The sequence below is a fragment of the Microtus oregoni genome, unplaced genomic scaffold (assembly GCF_018167655.1).
Source record: "Microtus oregoni isolate MIOR12 unplaced genomic scaffold, Mior012 000001F_ref0000356, whole genome shotgun sequence".
Lineage (NCBI taxonomy): Eukaryota > Metazoa > Chordata > Mammalia > Rodentia > Cricetidae > Microtus > Microtus oregoni.
This window is the reverse complement of record NW_024543060.1, coordinates 74088665-74108278: the sequence shown is the minus strand read 5'-3', so window position 1 is coordinate 74108278 and position 19614 is coordinate 74088665. Positions and strand designations below refer to the sequence as shown.

The 19614-nt window shown below is 37.9% G+C and overlaps 1 protein-coding gene and 1 pseudogene across 2 annotated transcripts in view; both read right to left on the bottom strand.

Moving 5' to 3' along the window:
* Positions 1–19614, bottom strand: part of Syt1 (synaptotagmin 1) — a 497758-nt gene that overhangs the window by 192743 nt on the left and 285401 nt on the right. The gene's annotated exons all lie outside the window — the stretch shown is intronic.
* Positions 7448–8296, bottom strand: LOC121456750 (annotated as a pseudogene).

Here is a 19614-nt window from a genome sequence, read left to right as displayed (position 1 = left end):
TTTTAGGTCACTGTAAATGTGGCATAATTGACTCCATATATCAAGACGCTGATAAAGAGACAGGGCTTGTCTGCTTAATTATTAAATTCACCTAGCTTCAATATCTTATTGAATTATTTTTATCAGATTCACTCATTTAAAATGTTTATTTACCTTTAAATTAAAATATCCAATGAGTTCTAAGGTTGTAAATGAAAACATTTTGGCTTTGAATTGCAAAGAAGCTAACTGTAGTCTTATTCTCCAGCTAGATGGATTTTGAAAAGTCACCTGACCGTTACAAAGTGGGAAGACACTAAACTTGCTTTCTGCCTTACTCACAGTGACTATTACTGTGACGAAGCCATGACCCGAAGCAACCTGGGGAGAAAAGGGGTTAATTGGCTTACACTTCCATATCCCTGTTCATCATCAAAGGAAGCCAGGACAGGAACTCAAACAGGCAGGAATCTGGAGGCAGGAGCTGATACAGAAGCCATAGAGGGGCTGATTACTTGTTCTTCATGGCTTGCTCAGTCCGTTTTCTTACAGACCATAAACCAGGACCATATAAACCAGAGGAGTCCCCCAGCAATCACTAATAGAAAATTCTCTATAGCTTGCCTGCAGCTGGATCTTACGGAGGCATTTTCTCAGTTAAGGTTTTCTCCTTTCTGATGATTCTAGCTTGGGTTCACATAAAAACTAGTCAGGACACTTGACCCCTTGTCAACTTGGCATATCAAAACAACATTAGTTTACAACAACTCTTAGTTTTCTGTTCATCCCCAATCTCACATTAATAAATATCACAATATCAAACATTAAAACCTTAAAACTTCTAGATTTTACAAATTTGTGTATTTTAAAAGTTCAATTTCCTTAAAATCCATTTCAAGTCTATTTAAAATCCAAAATCTCTTTAAAACTTCTCAGTCTCTCAACTATGAGATTCTGAAAAATATAAATAAATTAAATGCTTTCTTACTCTAAGAGGAATAAACAGGGTATAGTCACAATCTGAACAAAGAAAAATGAACTCAGTGCAAATAACTTAGTGTCTAATGTCTGTAATTCACTCACAATCTTCTTGGCTCCGAGGGCTTGCCATAGCACACACAGTGAGAATCAGGCTTAGACCAGCTCCAGCAGTATCTGTAACAATTCTGGAGTCTCCTACTGCAGCTGGCCTGCATTTTTGCCAATAGCCTCTCTTGAGCACTCTTCATTGTGCTGAGCCTCAACTTCTCTGAACGGTCCCTTTGACCCTGGACCTTCAGCTGCTCCTGAGCCTGCATCCTCACCAGGGGGTCTCTTCTGCTTCTCACAGTGCCAACCCTCAGCTGATCTCTGTGACCCTCCCATCCCTCTGGAAGATTCTTGCACATGTCCAAGTTTTGGCCAGAATGAGATGCAACCTAAGTCATCTCTGGAACACAGAGCTTCTGTGCACTGATCCTGAGGAAACACTTCCCAGAAGATTTCGCCCCAAGGACGCTCATCTCTTCTTAAACACCACTAACTCCACTAACTGGGTTTTGTGTGTGTGTGTGTGTGTGCCTCTGTGCGTCTCTGAGCGTGTACGTTCTTGCTTTGTCTATTAGTTTGTTCATTTTGTTTGTCTTTTTATTTTCCTGTTTGTTTGAGAGAGAGTGGGGGGGCACAGAGTTGGATTGGTGGACAGGTTGGTATAATCTGTGAGGATATGCGGGAATATTGTATGAAAACAATATTTTCTATAAAAACACCATGGTACTGCGATGTGACTTTCATACCTAAGCCATTTGCCCTACACAGACTTTCCTTGAGCTAGCCCTTTCTGCTAGTCAAACATTACAACACCACGTTAGTACCCAGTATTGGTGTATTCATGATTTTTTTTTGAATCTATCAGTGAATGGAAAATACATGTTATCTCGCTAGCAGGAAACAGATTGCTTAATTTTATATGTATAATCATTTGGCTTCTGAGAACACAATTTTAGAACACTGGAATTAAAAACACCTATTCTTGGATAGAAACATAAAGTCTCTTCTAAAAGATAGCCTGATTGCTTCTTTCTTTATAATGAAAACTGAAAGTTAAAATAACAAGAATATATTCACTTAAAATTTTGAATAAATATTAATGGCAAAGGTCAGCATACAAGGACCTGGATAATTGGGAAGAAGGCTAGAAGAGAAACATGTTCTAGGGACCCTAATAGAATATATCAAAATTAGTGGAAGGGTTCGTCGTTATTCTAGGAATCACTGATAAAAAATTGTTGATATGCAATTTAATATAAAGATATTTATAGGAACGATAATATCAGAAATTACCTAACAATGAATTGTGTTAATTTATAAAATAATAGTATTAACTCTGTCTTAACAAGCTAGAAACTTGAAAGCACAAGGGAGTATTAGTTGTAAAATATAGGTTATGAAACATTATGAAAATTGTGTCTTATTTATAAAGGACTCTCACAGAAAAAGGGGTTGGAAAGATAGATTCAAAAATGCTAAATTTCTGGCAGAATTTTCACCTCCTCTCATGTCAATGGTTCTCAACCTGTGGGTTGTGATCCCTTGGGCTATGCATATCAGATATCCTGCATGACAGATATTTACATTATGATTCATAACAGTAGCAAAATTAATTATGAAGTAACAATGAAATAATTTTATGGTTGGGGAGTCACCATAAGATGAGGAACTGTATTAAAGAGTCACAGAATTAGGAAGGCTGAGAACCACTGTCTTATGTGTTTATGATTTCAATATGGTATACATCTGAGTTATTTTAAGTTATGAAATTCCCTTTAAAATTGTTTGTTCTTATGAAGACTGAACTCTACAGTATGAGTTTAGCACCCCGATACTGGATTGAAAACACTGTCAACCACAAACTAAATCTCAAGAACAAAGGATAAAGCAAAGATTTCAGCAAAGCATACAAAATGGCCATTGGCTAAATTCAAGGCAGACAAGACAGTAAAAAGTCATAAAGGTTAATATTTTGTGGTATAACCTGAGGAAAATCAGATCATTGTTGTTATGTCAACCTCCATCCATTACTCTATTTTAGGACTTTAATTATGGCTATCTCCAGATCTAAAACTTGGTATAGCTTCTTAGATAACATAGCGAGTGATTTTATAATACTGCAGAAACATAATGATTTCTACAGAAATCACTATTGCCAGCTCCATTTAAGGATTATATTGTGTAATCAAAGAATAAAAAATTCAAGGCCAACCAAAAGGGCAAGGAATTATCAAAAAATATTATCAAAGAAAGCATTTGAATACATAAGATCCAAAAATTGTAAGTTCTTTTCGAACTAATCATTAAAAATAGTTCAGGAGAAATGAGACAAACAGGCTGTTCTGTACTAGAGGGGGAGAACCCAGCTTAGGTCTTTTACTTCATCGTGTCCTCCATTCATCATAGAGCAGGATGAAGCCAACGTCTGCGCCAATGTATCCTTACTGACCCTAACTCAATGCTCAGCTTCAGTAAGGAATCCCACACTTGATACTATGCTCAGAGTACTAGACGCTGAAAGGCTTCCTTCATCCAAGAGGAGCTGGCCTGCTAGTCTCACTTCCATAAAGACCACTGTAACCCTGTCACTAGTGGATGCTGATACAGAAGCCCATCTCTTGCCTCAGCCATTGCCTGTTGCCACGCACTTCAGTTCTTCCTTCAGAACACGATACAGAAAAGCATTCTTTACTGAACTGTGGCAAACCCAGGTAAGGCTCCCAGGGAATATGATCACACTCACTCTGAAAGAATTTGGAAAAAATAAGAAACTGCTGTCAACATTTTCACTTCAACTCTTTCCTTGCCTGAGGATCCCAGAGCAGTAAGTGAGACCGAGCCGCGTATCAAACTGCCCCCCACCCCCAAATCTGCAGGTGTTTCAATGTCAGCCTCAAGGTACATCTTCTCTGCGATTCAGATGAATAAATTGTCTTGAGAGATGAGAGAGGCAAGTAGGGCTCTGTGACTGTGGGCGGGGCTGGTTTCTGGTGGCAGATACCGTAAAGGCATTAGATAAAAAGGTGGGAGAAGGGTTGGAAAACATCCATATGAGTTTCCACACAACATATGAAGAGAAATTAAAGTCTTATTTCAAAAGTGTCATTTCTAGGTTTACTTACAAGCTGCCCTAGTGTGTCTAAAGCACCAATATTTGCTTCCCTTTTCCCATCTTTTTTTTTTTATCTTAACTTTGCTTTCTGTAAAGAAAGATACACCTGACTCTAGACTGTGTAGGTGGTGAGACACAATCAAGACACATATTCCAGCGTTAGACCATCAGTAGCACCTTCTGAACCCTTTTCACAGGCTCTCATCATGGGAAATGCCCATCTAATAGCATATGGTCATAGTGGTAGCAAAGCAAATTTAAGGAGGGATGAGGATCTTATGCCACACAGGTCTGAGGCCAATGAACAACAGTTAAACAAACACATCTTTTGTCATGCACAAAGCAATATTCTAACTGTACCGAACAAGTATTACCATAATCTTCACAATAACCTGTGAAATAGGATGGTCTATTATTTCTATGCTCCTTCTTTATTTTAGAATTTATATATGTGTGTATGTATTTGTGTGCATGTATGTGTGTGTGAATGATGTGGGAAGTCACATATACCATAGTATATGTACATGAACGTCAAAGGACAATTTGTGGTTCGATCATATGAGTCCCAGGGATTAAACTCAGGATTTCAGGTTTGGAGGCAAGCACCTTTAACCCATTGAACAATCTTTTAAAATTGCTTTTAATTGAAAATAGATTTTTTTATACAATATAGTCTGACTGCAGTATTACAGTTTCCCTTCTCAATGTCCTTCCAGATTCTTCCCACTTTCCTACCCACCCAAGTCCACACCCTTTTTTGTCTCCCTCATTAGACTATAAACATGCATCTAAAATAATAATTGATAAATGAAAAGTACAGTCAGGCCAATTAAAAATCTTATCTAAGGGCTGGAGAGATGGCTTAGAGGTTAAGAGCATTGCTTGCTCTTCCATAGGTCCTGAGTTCAATTCCCAGCAATCACATGGTGGCTCACAACCATCTGTAATGAGGTCTGGTGCCCTCTTCTGGCATATACAGACACAATATATTGTATACCTAATAAATAAATAAATAATTAAAAAAATCTTATCTAAGCATGTAAGTTAGAAAATGCTCTGAAGTAACCAGAGCATACACAAAAGAAAGAACACACATACGCTTTGCTGAGCAAGGATTCCAACACCGATGTCTCGCCCCGAGCTGCTAGAATGATTGCTGTGCTCTCCCACAACACCAGCAGCATGGTTTGATTCTTTCAGATCCCTTTGCGGTTCAATACCAAAGAACCTCAGAGGGTAACACTACACTTACAGTTCCCTGAGCATCTGCATGGTGGGATCCAGAAAGCAAACCAAGAAATAAAACTGACTGTGTGGCTTGCTTATTTCCAGAGCAATTTATATATTTTGTTACTAAGTTCATATTTTTGTCCCTAACTATTGCATGTGGTCGACTGTTATCCGACAATATTGAGTGATCGTGGGGCTCCTGTTACACAGCTTAGAAAGAATATTGAGTGACAGACTGAACGCTCAACAGAATGCATTCTTTTACGATATATATTTTCTCACTTTTGTGTGTCTGAGGTGGGAATTTTCTTAGGGTTTTATGGCATCTCACTTCCGTTCTCTGCCAGGATAAACTGCTGCTTGCCTGGGTTTGCTTGAGACGGCTGTTAATCTCAGCAATGGTCCATGCCACGAATCATGTTGGGGGAACCTAAGCAAAGGTAATGAATCCTGCTTGCTGCCTGAAGCCTTCCTGTGTCTCAGCATGCACCAGAAACACTAGCAGAATGAGAGTCAAGTCGTTTGAACGATTTTGGAGGCAATATTAACCGAAATGCTCTATTCTAGGACTCTTTTTGGTAAATATAGTTTTATTTTACAATAATTATAAACAGCAGAAATTATAAAACCAGGACAAAAAAAATCCCACATGTCCTTTATTCAGTTTCTCCTAGTTGTACGATCTACAACTCTATAACTTCCAAACCAACATCATGATAATGATATAATATTTATTGCCACTGGACTTTACACAAATTTTTGTTTGTGTTTACAAGTCAATGAAACATTAGCATGGGAATAGTTTTATGTGCTGAGCACTAGAAACAAGACCCAAAACTATTTCATCAGCCTGAATGAACTCTTATCCCATAATGTCATAGAAATACATATCCTATCGACTGGAAATCATTAACCCATTTGTTACTCCCTTTCATAGTTCCGACATTTCAAAAATGCTATAAAATGCAACTGTACAGCAAGTAACCTTTTGATATTACCTTTCTTTCATTTACTATAATATATTCCAAGGCTCATCTAAGTGGGATATCTGTAGCTCGTTCCTTTACACTACAGACTGGCAGTCCATGGTAGGAATGGTTTGTTCAACTACTTACCTACTGTAGACTATTTGGGCTGTCTCTCATTTGAGGCTATCTCAAATAAAGACACTGTGAAACATTTTGTTAAAGGTTTTGTGTGCCCAGGCAGTGCAACCTCTGGGCCATATGTTGCGTACATTTAACTTTAGGAAGTATTTCCAAATTCTTCTAGGGAGCAGCTTTATTTTACATCCTTGTCATTAGTGTATGAGAAATACAGTTTGCATCCTTAACAGTATCTGGTATTTTCACTATTATCTCTTTAGCAATCCTGTTAAGTATATGTCATACTGAAATTTTAATTTGCATTCCCCAATGACTTATGAAGTTCAACACATTTTCATAACAATACCTGCCATGTATATATTCTCTTTGGTGAAAATGCTTATCTCTCTTCATTTCCTTCTGGGATTATTTCTGAGCTTTGATCATATTTTATTTTTCCATATTTACCAGATATCAGATACTAAAAGGGTTTCAAATAATTTATTTTCTTATTCTTTCTTTTTTTTCTTTACAAAATAAAGTTTAATATTGGTGAAGTCTAATATATCTACTTTGTTTTCTTCTGGATTGTCTTTTTTGGCTCAAATTTAAAAACATCTCCTGAAGATTTTTCTCATATGATATTTTTTCTAAAAGATTTTCTCTCTTACATTAAATCCATGAAACATTTTTGAGGGACTATTATTTTGTTGGCCTGGATAAGTTCAATTTGCCAAAATGGCTGCCTTTTTTTTCCTTGAACCATCTTTGTCCTTTGTCAAACTTAGTCAGCCTTGTAATCATGGGTTTATTTCTGCATTTTTCTTTCCTGTTCCTTTGATTTATATGTCTAGTCTTCCATGAATACCATTGTATCTTCATTATTGCAACTTTATAAGAAGTCTTGAAGTTATATAATGTGAGTCCTCCAACTTTCTCTTCTTTGAAATTAATTTAGCTTATAAATTTTATGCCAAGTATTTTCATCTACTCATTTTTTTGTCCTTCTGCTTTATTCTAGGGAAGACAGCTCTTCCATAGACCTTCCTTTTCTTGTTCCAACTCCTGTAGATGCTGCCGGGTTTTGCTCTAGTCTGTTCTCCACCCACTGCAGTAGGGGCTCACAGGCTTCGGACATTTGACTGCATAAATGCTTGGTGAATACCAAGCCGTTATGGATCTTAGTTAATGAGTCCAGATGTGTAAGTCTGTGAATCCTCCTATAGGCACAATATTCTTCCTGACACGGGATCTTTGGCAGTCTGCCGACTTGAAGCACACTTTCCCAATGGTAATATGAGGCACAGTAGGGATTGGGATTTCAAGTCTCTCGTATTCTGAGCTCTTTGGGTCTTGAATGGATTGAAAGCAAGTGCAGTACCCGACCAGTCTTTGTGGTTTTGTTTCCTATGAAACAAACAAAAATCAGCCCTATGATGCCTTGGTCCATCATGTGGTACGTGGCTTGTGTACAGACATCAATATGAGAAGGCCAAACAGTGACATGAGGGTGGGGTTGATACCAGCCAACCTGTTTCTTCAGCTCACCTTTCGGTTGAGGCTGCAGACAGTTGTTCTGGAGAAATTTCTACTCAGTCCTCTGTCTTGTCAGTATGTTGCAAGATAATGACAGAATGGATGTGAACAATTCTGGTGGTGTCCATCTTTTTCTGCAGCTGTGCGCATTTCACTTCCCCTGTATGTGAATTTGGAGTCTCTCTGCACATCACCATTCAAGTTCCTGATACATAGACCCATCAACTCCTTTCTTCTCTGTGCTCACAGCATGGTTGAGACAAACTGGGAAACTGTCAGACATGAGATGAACCACCTGCATCTTTTGCAGCATCCCAAACACCATCTTGCTTGGTTCCACTCAAGCAGGCCTTGGGCCCACTGCAGCTTGCCCAATCAGGGGCTTAGAGGCAGTCTACCAAGATGCCTTGTGGGGCTCCACAGGGGTGGAGCCTGGGGCATAGGGGAGGGGCAAGGTCCCACAGGGGGCGGGGCCTACCTAGGGCAGAGGTAGCGCATACCTAATATCACTTGGGAGATGCTGTTTTTTTCCCCTTTTATCATGTTTACAAGATTGCCTCAAAGATTAGGGGAGTGGGAGGGTGGAGATGGAGGAAGGGCGGATATGGGAGCAGGGAAGAAGATATCTACATTAAGGGAGCCATTTTAGGGTTGACAAGAGACTTGGCTCTAGAGGGGATCCCACGTGTCCACTGGGATGTCCCCAGCTAGGTCCTTGGGCAGCAGAGGAGAGGGTGCCTGAACTGGCCTTTCCCCACTAACACACTGATAATTATCTTGAATATCACCATAGAATCTTCACCCAGCTACAGATGGAGATAGAGACAGAGACCCTCATCAGAGCAACGGTCTGAGCTCCCAAGGTCCAGTTGAAGGGCAGAAGGAGGGAGAAGATGAGCAAGGAAGTCTGGACTGCGAGGGGTTGGTCCACCCACTGAGACAGTGTGCCTGTTCTAATGGGAGCTCACCAAACCCAGCTGGACCTGAACCGAATGAGCATGTAATCAAACCGGACTCTGTGCATGTGGCTGACAATGGGGGCTGATTGAGAAGCCATTGATAAAGGCACTGGGACTTGTGTCTACTGCGTGTACTGGCTTTTTGGGGCCCTAGTCTATTTGGATGCAAAGCTTCCTAGGCCTGGATGTAATGGGGAGGGCCTTGGACTTCCCTGCCCTCTCTTAAGGAGGGAGGGGGGAGGAGGGTGAGTGGGGGAGTGGGAGGGGAATGGGAGGAGGGGAGGAAGTGTAAATTTTTGAATGGAAATAAATAAATAAATAAAATGTCTAATAAAATCTGCAACATAAAATTCAATGCTATGAATTTATATCGGCATAATTTATTTTGTAATTATTTCTGGTGAGGGAATATAAAATGATAGTGAATTTTATAATTAATGGTTTCTTAGAGTCAAAAACCATGAGATGAAAAGTAAATGTTATTTTTCAATATTATAATATGATAAGCTTCATAAAAATTTGAACAAGCTTAGTATCTCATTCTTTCAGTTATGTTTAGTAATTTTAAACAGAATAAATTTTATAGGAATTAGGTAAAATAAAAATTCTATTCATTGCTACATTAGTTTTTCTCTCAGAAATAATAAACCAAATCTTAGTCAAAACCAAAATATTCAACTATTACATAATGACAAAAAATCAAAAAATCTTTTATAAACCTGAAAATTCCCCTATGGTAAGGACACAAATCTCTGAAAACATGGAACATTAGAGTTGTTCCTAAAAGCATTTGACAATGAATTCATAAAATTAACATTGCTAATTTTGCATCCACTTCTATTTTAAGAAAATATTTTATTACTGAAGCTTCAAAAACCACCCTTGTTTTTAAATTGCCAGTCCACACTGGAAAACACTTATGCTTTTAATGAGTCTCCAAAGACTTCAGCTTGAAGGACAAGGTTGTGGTCAGGAAGGGAAAACAGAATAGCTTTTCAAATGCACTGGAAAGACTTCAAGTATTTTGTATAGTGTCATAAAAATGGCAAAGTTCTAGCTTTTCCTTTTCCCTCCTTCCTCCCCCCTTTCCCTTTTTTAGCTCTCCCTTTTTTTCCTCTTTCCTTCCTTATATTTGATAGGGAAGATGAACATGAAAACCCAGCAGGAAATACAAGCAATATAGATTGGATGGTTTTTCTAAATTTGTGTTTGCCCCATTGTTGGTGATAGCCATGATTTTATTTTATCTTTTCTGTTGTTCACTATTTCATTTGGAGTTGACATCGTCTGTGGATCAATTTTTATATGTTCCAAAGTCCAATATTAATTGAAGCGCCTCTTTCACTTTTGTATAGTAAGATAAAATTAGACGCTTTGGCAGTTTTTGAAGAAACACAGGTTAGTTGGTTGAAGCCAACTGGCTCTCAAAACGCTTTCTATAGAAACCACAGACAAATGATTTGGAATTCCCATTTTCCCTTGCTTTGTTGAAGCGCCGCTCTGAGCTTTCGCTGTTTCTCAACTGCAGGCACTCGAGAGAGAGTCTAAGCTGGTAGCACAAAGCCCTCTTTTATCAAACTGCTCAAACTGTCATTGTTTTGTCACACAGTGAAGCAAAGCTTGAACATCGATCCGCAGCTCCAATTGTGGTAAACCCAATGGTTGGGAAAATGCTCCAATCTTTTAGCTCGGAATAGCATAGTAATAAAAAAAAGGAATACAATACTTACTAATATGTAATATTCAGGTATTTTAAAAAAGTATTTTGAGCACATAAGTGCATCTGATATTGACAAATTAACTTCATACAGCATGGAATGTTATAATTTGTGTGTTAAGGGTAAGAAATCCGCCAAAGATTTCACAGTTAGTAAGTGGCAGAGGTAAGGTTTTCACGAAACTAGGCTTGTTCCATTGTCCATGAAATTTTCTTACTAGTAAGTAAACAAACGTTGACTGAATGGGTAAATGGTGTGCATACATGTGCCCAGATCGATAAAAAGTGTTCTGAATAATCCTCACCCTGTTTTAAATGAAGAGAAATTGTAATGAATATCTCTCAGACTTGCTGAGAAAGAAAAGCTCAGAGTCAGAGTTATTGGCTGGAGAAATTATTGTGGGAGACTGTACTGAGAAAAACACATCGCATAGAAAATTACTGAGAGGGCCACAAAAAAACCACCAAGTTCAGCACTGTTTATGTCCGTATTCTAAACATCTCAGCTATAAAGCATGAAAGGTATCAATTTTGCTTCTTTCTTCCCAAATTTGACCTTTATTTATTATGTTAGTGGATTTTTGTGAATATAAAACCCAAACAAGGAGTATCCACAATCTACAGAATAACCCATCCCTTCCCTACAATGTAAAACAAACACGTTGTTTTGTTGTTTCTGGATAGCTGTGGTCCTAGGGAGATAACCTCACCACATCTCATAGGGAAAATCTTAGTTTATGTATCAGTCATACTAACTGCTTCATTTTCCCAGTGGTTGCTCTGAGACCACGGGAGACAGATTATGTTGTGATATAAGAAGAAGTGTGTTGGGTTCCTTCTGAGAACTTTTTTCCCCTTACTTTAATAATGAAGATACCCACAGAAATCAACACCTCTCTTCTCTGCTTGTTGGTCTTGTGATTGCTCTGGGACCTGGAACTGTTGTGAACATGAGAGAGAAGTTGGTGAAGGGGAACTGATCCTTTATGGATGGCGGAGTTGAAGGATGGTAGGAACTGTGACCATAACAGTGATACTGAGTCTCATCACTAACCGCCTCTCATCTTGGAACATGCAAAAGAAGGCAGTATGCTTTCTGTAAGGCCTAGCCCAGTTTATATGCCCCTATCTGTTGCTTGCAGCCAGGAGGCAGTACGTATAAACAAGCTATAAGCTGATCCCCACAATAACAATGCAAACATCTACTTTTTTTTGTAGGCTTATTTTATGCTATGTTTGGGTAATTTGATTTCCTCTGATGCTTGTTATTTGTGTGTAGCTCTGACCCTTAGCTTCAGATTCTCAACAGATTTAAGGGACAGTTACCTTATTTATTATTTAGAAACTGTTCCATACATTTAGATTATAAACCAAAGTGTGATGCCCTGCAACCCATCCACATGTTAGCTAGATAAGAACTGAGTTGATGCAAAATATAAGAAAATTTGTTTGTGACTTATTTCTTTTAATTTAAATGCTGTAAAGGGTTTAGAGAAAGATCCAGTTTGGCATATAATATTTGACTAAAATGGCCTACCTTTTAACATGCTCATCATTAATGAAAATGTTTAATATGGCAATGTACAGCTAGTTATACTTTGCTGGGAATAATTTAGAAGCCAACCAGGGAGTTAAATGGGGAGAAAAACTTTGTAACATCAGATATCTATCTGTGATTACTAGGGGAGTAGCTGATTAATGGAATCAAATTGAAGACCCAGACATAAATCTATACACCAATAGACAGCTGATTTTTGATAATGAAGCTAGAAATACACACTGAAAAAAGCTTCATCCACAAATAGTCCTGGACAAACTAGACGGCGGTACGTAGAACATCCAAATCGATCCATACTTATCACTCTACACTAAAGTCTACTCCAAAAAGATCAATGACCTCAACATAAAGCCAGATCCATTTAACTTGATTGAAGAGAAAACCAGAATAACCTTGAACTCACTGGCCCCGGGAAAAAGACTTTCTGAACCAAACACCTTTAGCACAGACACTTAGATCAACAATTAATAAAGGTGACCCTATGAAACGGAGTAACCTCTGTACACAAAGAACACCATCACTCAGACAGAGCAGCATCCTTCAGAATGGGAAAAGATTTTTACCGATTATACATGGGACAGAGGGCTAATTTCTAAAAGCTATAAAGAACTCAAAAAACCAGATATCAAGAAAAAAATAGCCCAATTTAAAAACTGAGGTACAGAGGAAGCTCAAATGGCTGAGAAATACTTAAATGTACAACATTCTTAGTCATCAAGGAAATGCCAATCAAATCTACTTTGAAATTTTATCTAACACTCATCAGGATGGCTAAGATCAATAAAACTCGTGCCAGCTCATGGTGGTGAGTCTGTGGAGGAAGATGAGTTAGCACTTATCCATTGCTGATGGGAGTGCAAACTTTTACAAATGCTGTCATAATCAGCGTGAGAGTTTCTTTGGAAAATGAGAATTCATCCAGCTATACTACTTTTGGACATACACCCAAAGGATGCTTGATCCTACCACAGAGACTTTCTCATACATGTTCATTGCGGCTCTAGTCATAGTAGTGAGAAACTAGAAAGAAGCTAGATGTCTCACAGCTGATTAACAGATAAAGAAAAGGTGGTATATTTTCACAATGGAGTATCAGTCATTAAAAAATGAAATTATAAAATTCACAGGTAAATGGACAGAACTAGAAAAAAAATCATCATGGGTGTGGTAACCTATACCTAGAAAGGTAAATATGGCTTGTATTTGCTGATGTGTGGGTATCAGCCTGCAGGCTGTTCTTAAGAGTAGTTTGTTCCCCCAATAAAATTCCTTTGGTTAAACTACTCTTAAGAATAGGCTGCAGGCCCAGCAGTAGGTGGCCAACAGAAAAGGAACTCAGTAGTATCTTTAGAAGTTTCTTATTTCATAAAGTCTTATTAGGGCATTTTTTCTTATTTTTTTAAAATATTCTATCCTATTTTTAAAATTAATTTTAATTTTATTTCTATATTTTTATTTATATTGTCCTATATTTTACACTACAGTTTTTTTGTGTATATATTATGGCTTTGAGTTTGTTGTTTTTATGGGATTCCTAAGTGTGCGAACGAGTGGGTCTCTGCATCTATTCTATTTCTTATGTCTTTTCTTGGACTCCTTTCTTTCTGTTTGCTTTGTCCTATTTGGATGTTTTAGCTTTTATTTTATTATAATCCCTTAGAAGCCCGTTTCTCTTCTAATAGAGACAGAAAGAGGTGGATTTGGATGGGAGGAAGTGGGGCAGACCTAGGAGGAGCTGAGGGAGGGGAAACCGTAACCAGGATATATTATGTAAGAAACAAAGTCTATTTTCAACAAAAGGAAAAAATGAGCAGATTTTTCATAAAATAACATCAGCATCATACATTGAAGCAATACTTTGAAGAAACATTAACTGGTAACAGATTGTGGTTTCTAAACTTGTGCTTTCTTTAGGACAATAACGGTCCCTATATGGGGCACTCAATAAGCAGACTAAGAATGTGTCACGGCATGTATTGAGATTGTCAAAAAAAAGAAGGAGACACGAATGGTTCCTGTTGAGTCTTTGGCCACACCTACTCTTCAGCGAGACAATTGTGGAGCCTGGCTTGCAGATAAGAGCACCATGGAGAGCTAAGGCGGCTTTTCATCTCCCGGTTAGTAAACACAGGCACTGGGATTTTATTAATATGACGTTATTCTGTAGGTGGCTTGCTCATCTCTTTAGGCAATTTCCCCATACTTATTTATCAACAAATGGATGTTAGGAGCAACATGTGAAAACTAAAAGCGGATTTAAAGCACTAAGGGTGACAAACATCTTTGCGTGATAAATTGGAAAACTTATAAACAGATTAAGATGTGACATTGCTTCAGCTCTCAGTATCCACAAATAGGCATCATCTTTATGGAACAAAAGCAACAGATACAGGGAGGCTCTGTGGCACTTTTCATCAGAAGACCAAGGTTGCTGATTTCTCAAACCTCAAGTTTATGCCTCCAGTCAGGTGACAGACTGTGATGTGTACGTGGCATTATCTCCATATATCAAGAAAACATTCATATTTAGCCAGATATTTTTCTTCCATGCCTCTAATGTGCAACTGTTTTTATTCAGAATAGGTAACACATGTATCTGAACCTAAATTAATAGCCAACTGGCTAAGGAGACATTTCTGAGTGAGGATATACCATTACAAATTCATACCTTAATATCTGAGTGTAGATAAATGAACATTTTTATTATGGTAAAAATATGCTGATAGCATGAATAAAATATGAGTGTTGACTAATCAGCTAAAAGTCACGCTGTATTTTAGGAGGTAAAGTATGAATGAATTAAGAGGTATGACTCAGTGTAAGTTCTACTTGTTTACCAGGGACATGGTTCATAGGAACTACTCAGTAGCTTTTGCAATCAATGACAAAAATCAAGAAAGATGATTAAAAAATGAATAAAAACTTTGATGAAGTTTTGTGCTTTAAAAGAAGAGAGAAGAAATTGCTAGTGAGGCGCTAATAATGCAATTGCACTATAATGACAGAATCAGACTACACGAGTTAAAAATTAAATAAGGCCTGATACCATCCTTTCGTTAGTAACAGCTTCATGATCAAGACTGATGACTTGAATTTGACCCCTGGGACTCACAGTTCACATGATCAAATGAGGAAATCAACTCCCAAAGTTGTTCTTTGACATCATGTTCATCAATGATGAACATAGTTCTCATCAATGATTCGTCTGTCTGTCTGTCTGTCTCTCTCTCTCACACACACACTTATACTTTCAAACTTAATAAATGTTAAACCAAAAAAGCCTAAAAGGTAACCCCATACTAGAATTATCATGCTAAACATAATAAAGTTTAAAAAGTAAAAAAGTTCACATTCCTAAAAGAAGAAAAGTTCAAAATGAGATGACAGAATTGGGGTTTAAAAAATACAGTAAGCTTGGTTAAAACAGAGAGGGGACTCTTCTCAAGGGATGTGGTGGAGTTAAGAGCTGCCTACCAAGTACACAGGGCATTAGCATGATCAATTTTAGAGGACTCTGTCATGATGCTATCTCTCCTTGGCTTAGAGATGGGTGGGTATCATGTCTAGGCTGAACCGGTGTTTCTGCCTTTACTGAAAAGAAAGAAAATAATATCACCATAGGTCAGTAATGATTGCACTGGTGCAACATGAGCAATCAATGCTTGGTTCCTTTACGTGACATATGTGTGATGAACACCCTTCCTTCTAGATAAGTCAACAGGTAGCAGGAATGGCCTCTGTGCGCTAGGAGGAGGACTGGGTGAGGAGGAGACTTCTTGAACGAGTTTACCTTCTGGCAGGGGCTATATCTAATTCTCTCCATACTCTCCTGAGATAAGAGTGCTCTACTATGTTTCTCTTTGGGTCCTCCTGTCTGGGTCCTACTCCCTTCCCATCCATTCAGAGATTCTTACAGTGACCCCGAGTACCTCTCTTGATACTGGAGCCAGCTATTTATAGATAAAGGGACACTTCCTTGTTAATGTATCACTGTGCCACACTGGCTCTCCAAGAGGACATCCTTGGACAGTTTGTGAGCATCAAGGGCCAAGAGGAAAAAAGGAGCCTTCTCTCTGGAGTAGGTTTCTTACAAGGAGTTCTGTTCTGCTGTTTCCCCAAATCTACTAATGTCATCAATGATTATAAAATGTCTTCTGTGTTTAACAAATCTCAGAATTTCTGATTTATTAAAGTATTTCCATGGAGCCCAGAGTTCATGTTCTTTGCCCTTTTCCATATTTTTCCTTTGAAAGCTGAAAAAAAAAAACATCAATAAGCACTACTAGTTAACATGCTCCAAGTAATAGAAGTTCCATTTATCCTAAGGAGAATATTTCATCTTCTTTTCTCCAATACATAAAATGCCCCATTTGCTTTATAATGGGAAAGAAGAAAGGTCTGGACTTTTATGTATTATTATTGCATTTGAAGAATTATAGTAGGTAACGATTTTCTACCTAAGTAACAATTTTGTCTGCCAGCAACCTTAATTTTGCAACACTTAGCACCTCTCAGTCTATACCAGAAAAATGGCAGGCGCTTGAAGTTGCTGACGAAATCCATGTCTCTGCATAGACCCAATTTTTCCTGACTCTTTTGTGCAAGACTAAATGATACAAACTTAGGTAAATTGCCCATTAATCTTGATTTATATTCGGATGTTGGACAGGTTTCAGTACATTTCTGTGTTTTACAGGTTAGATCAGATCACTCTCAGTTCTCAGGAGAATTGGTATTTAAAGAGGTAAGAGGACATTTTAATAAGGAGACTGGAGGTGTGCTTTAAAGCTGCACTGGGCATAACGTCTACAAGATTCTGGGCGTACATCATTACTGACTCTCTTATGTCACAAAATGCTGATGATGGCGAGAGAGAAGGCAGCTGGTAGAGAGGAAATGGCTATAGAGACTCCAGCGTTGAAAGAAGGAACTCGTAGCTGCAAAATCATGCTGCTATTCATTGCGACTAAAGAGTCCAGGCAACATTTTTGCTGAAGGTGTTAGAGAGAAAACTGCGCAAAGCAGCTGACTGAGAGGGTAGCGTGGAGAACTCCATCATCAGAGACTGCACACGCAGTTGTGAATGATGAAACATTCTGAGATGAGAACATGAAAACATGCCTGAGAGATAAATTCAGTGTGGCATTCAAGTGCATCGAAGGAGCTTAGTTAGACAGCCACAGGATTCTCTCATGCTCTTGAGACTCTTCTTTTGGCCATGTTGGCTAAAGATTAAAACCACTTCCTCAATGCAGGAAGACTAGATACCAATAGTATAGCACAATATAAACTGATATAAACTGATATCAGAAAATACTTTTCCAAAGTTCATTCGATTTTTCCTTCCTCCAGGGGTCATTCTCCATGATGTTTTGATATTTTCTGTATTACATATATAATTTAATCTAAGTCATTTATAAACAATCAGTGGCAAGAAAAAGACTAATATCCTCAAACCTAAGTATTTCTTTATGAATGAGAATGAAAGAAAGAAAAACTGTGCCGATATCCACACAACCATTTTGTCATTTCTAACATCTTGTTTTGAAAGCTTTTTCTCCCCTACATCTCTAATTCCCAGGTGCTTATAACCGTAGTCATTTGCTCTACTGCCTAAAAGAAGGGCAACAAAAAAACTCATAAAATTAATGTTCAACTTGATGTAGGCATGAAATTCTAATACCGTCCAGCTATAACTCCTACTGCTTCAAAATAATTTTTGTGCAATTCTACAAATAAAGGAGCCATTTATATCAATAAAATACTTGTTTTCAGTGTATTGCATAAAATCAATTTATATTCAAAGACTTGGCGACTGCCAAGGAAATGTATTTTAGAGAGCTTAGAAACAAAAGTACCATAGAGATTAACTGTGAAACATTTTGCTCTATGAAGAACAATAAGACGGAAATTAGAATATTAACAAAACAGCAAAGCTACGTTGACAGGTTCACTTTGGTTGCTGTGGGTCACTTCTGAATTAACAATTCTCTGCAACTGATGTTTTTTTTTCTCGTGGTGCTGATTTACTTATTCATTAACTAAATGGATTAGTAAAATTAATTAAAATGGAAGTAGATATAAACATTAAAATAGCAAAGATAAGGAGCTGAGAATATCAATTTGCTTTTCTTCCAAATTAATTCCTAGAATGTAATTACCAAACGGAATTTGGTAACAAATTTTGACATGATTTGATTGTTAGAAAAATTGGCATGAGATAAATTTATTCCTATCCTGAAGATAATATTTAGAAGTAATTTTCTATGTTTTACTTGTTTTTTTTTCTCTTAAAAAAAAAAAGAACCCAAAGCCTATTAACTCTGTGGGAATGGGATTTCAGATATCTAGATAATTCTTCTTAAAACATGTTTGGGTTTTAATTATTAAAAACAAGCATACCACCACAATCACCACCTACTCCACAAGTATACAGCAATATCCTGTTTAGTCCTTTATTGAACTCTGGACAAACTAACACACAACATGGAACTGATTAGAACCTTATATCCTAGGAGAGACAGTTTTTTTAAAATTTATTTATTTTATATGCATTGCTGCTTTTGCCTTCATATAGGTCTGTGTGAGGGTATTGGATCCCATGGAACTGGAGTCACAGACAGTTGGGAGCTGCCATGTAGGTGCTGGGAACTGAACCCTGGTCCTCTGGAAGAGCAGTCAGTGCTCTGAACTACTGAGCCATCTCTCCATCCCCAGGAGAGGCAGTTTTGACCAGTCAGTCTAAGGCTAGCCTCTAGGCACAAACTGTTCTGGAAGTAATGATTTTAAATTCCCTTCTATATCTATATTTTGCTTTAAAAGAAACAATTTGTATTAAATTAATAAATAGATTCCTTTGTCCATCTCTTCACTAAAGAATCATTGACCACTAGGATTCATTTATCCCTGCTTCCTGTCTCAGGCTCTGAACTAGGGGACTTTGCGACTTTGGCCAAGATCAGATCATCACACTACTCTTAGCACCGGAGACATCATGCCTCTCTGTCTGGGTTTCCTCTGTCTCCTAAATTTTACATTTTGATCGTTATAGCAAACCTGACATCTAAAGACTTCTGTGAACCAAAGGTCCTGTCAAGCTGTACTACTACATGGTGACTCTTGCCTTACCAGGACAGGTTCATCAGTCTCTTTGATCTTGGAATACTTTCACATATGATATTTACTCTGTAAAACACGGAACGCCAAAGAAGGTATAGGATTGCGATGTTTCGTTGCTCCTGTTTTCAAGGGGCATCGCAGAATTTCTTCCTTGAATGTAATTTATCACATTTAGCTTTTCAGCCACGCCACGTCAGAGATAAGAATCTGTAGCCTTCCAAAACCATGAACACAGCTTGACTAGCTTTGACAGCCTATTAATGAATTGCTGCCAGAACCTAATTGTTATC